This window comes from Zingiber officinale, chromosome 3B, assembly GCF_018446385.1.
Source record: "Zingiber officinale cultivar Zhangliang chromosome 3B, Zo_v1.1, whole genome shotgun sequence".
NCBI classification, from domain to species: Eukaryota; Viridiplantae; Streptophyta; class Magnoliopsida; order Zingiberales; family Zingiberaceae; genus Zingiber; species Zingiber officinale.
The window spans coordinates 33,051,381-33,053,363 of NC_055991.1; the positions used below are offsets into that span (position 1 = coordinate 33,051,381).

At 48.1% G+C, this 1,983-nt stretch overlaps 1 long non-coding RNA gene across 1 annotated transcript; it reads right to left on the minus strand.

The window, feature by feature from the left end:
• Nucleotides 1-724: 724 nt before the first annotated feature.
• On the minus strand, nt 725-1,317 carry LOC121968190. The gene is made up of 3 exons (XR_006107987.1): nt 1,151-1,317; nt 998-1,063; nt 725-774 (listed from the first exon to the last, which is right to left on the minus strand). It is a non-coding gene; the product is annotated as an uncharacterized LOC121968190 (long non-coding RNA).
• Nucleotides 1,318-1,983: the final 666 nt, after the last annotated feature.

The window sequence follows — 1,983 nt, forward strand, 5'->3', positions numbered from 1 at the left end:
ACGCCAGTCGATCATCTCACACCATAGTGAGGCCGAGTGGGTAGGGCTGTGACAACCGTGCACTCTGTCGTCACTACTCCTAATGAGTGACCGAGTGGACGGGATGCTGTCGGAGTACACCTATCCTCCTACCCCAAATCATAGATGGGGGAGCGCAATGCTCTCAACTCCCAGTACACGATGACGGGGAGGAATCCCTGCCGAATAACTCGTTGTGTCACACTACCCATGAGCGGACCAACGGTGCCTAACAGAGTCCCTGCTGCAACACACTCTGCCTAAATCGACCACTAACCCATGAGTGGTGGTGTGTGCAGATCCATGTAACTGGCGATGTGCTCAACAATAATGGAGCGGACTATCGCACAACATGCAATCATGCAAATGATGCATGGCAATAACCATATAAACATCCTGACCTAATCCATATATATAGAAAATTGCACCCTAGGTCAACGAATCATATTGAATCAAAGGTACACAGAAGGTATAAAAACCTAGGTCCTGAACATGGTGAAGCATGGTATATCACTACCCCCTATAAGCATGTATAAGCAAATAAAGTATACATGGGATGCAAATCAAGCAATCAATCAATCATGTATCAGATATTGGGTAGTGACTAACCGAAACAAACAAAGGACATAATTAATGCAATATGTTAATTTCATTACTAAGCATATCAAAGACAAAAAGTCAAAAGTACCCGCCTCCAATAGAAAAGGTCCAATCCGAAATTGATCCCTCGTCGAGACACCGTCTCGAATCAATGTCCTGTACCAATCAATATATATATTTTTATTTAGCTAAAATTCATAAGAATTTAAATAGCTAAATAAAATCCACGAGACTAAATTAGGGAAAACCCTAATTAACATAACCAATTGCCTACCCCAAAATTAAATCTAACCCAGATATAACCTAATACCCTATACAAAATTATACAGCATGGAACATCCTCCATAGGAACCCAACCAAATTCACTAAACATGCTCACCTAAGTGTACGAATAATGATCAGATTCCTCAGCTCCAACAACAGCTTAATCCCGTTGACACCAAACCTAGATATCAATCAACCACATCTGTGAGTTATTTCTGCATCCAACCAGTGATCAAATACAAAGAAACAACAAAGGTAAGCTGCTTACCTCACTCACCAGCAAGGGGAAAACCTAGGGCACGGCAGTGAAGAACAAATTAGGGCTCGGCAGATTTAGGGCAAGGAGCTAGGCTGCGATCAACCAAACAGCGCACAAGGGAGGCTGCAGTGGCCGATTGCTGATCCAGAGCACAAAAGAGGGAAGCAAGGCAGTGTTAGGGCACGGAAACAAGCAGTCTCCAGTGATGGTCGGCACTGCTCGGTCTGTGGCCGGCGGCAAGAGGTGAGGGGATGTGTCGGCGGCGGTGCTAGGGCACGGCGACGGCGGCCGACGCTGAGAAACCGGTGCCGGCAGTGGCGTCGGGGCTGAGTCTAGGGCACAGGCCGGAGATGGGTGTCGCGGTGGCCGGCGCTTGGACAGGGAGGAGGAAGGGGGTCCCGGTGTGCGGCGAGGAAGAGCGGCAGTATGGCTCGCGGCTCGTTAGGGCACAACAGAAGAGAGTCGGCGTCGGCAGAGGAGAAGAAGAAGAAGAGGTTGTGCGCGCTCGGGAAGGAAGAAGAGGTAATGGCCGAGGCTTATACACGAGGGAGGGAGAAGGAAAACGGCTCGGCGGTTAGGGCTCCGAAGGAGAAGCCGCGCGGCGGCGTCGGGGAGAAGAAGGAAGGGGTGCGGGGACGGCTCGGGTTCGGCCACAAAAGCAAGGGAAAAGAAATAAAGAAATAAGAAGGAAAAGGATATATAAATATAATCTTTTCCTCGCTTAAATCGGGTAGCCTAAATAGGCTTTCCCGGACCCCGTTCTTGTCCCCGTTAACACGTCCATACGAGTTCCGAAAAATTCCCGAAAAATTTCCAAAAATTCCGGAAAATTCCCTTATTAA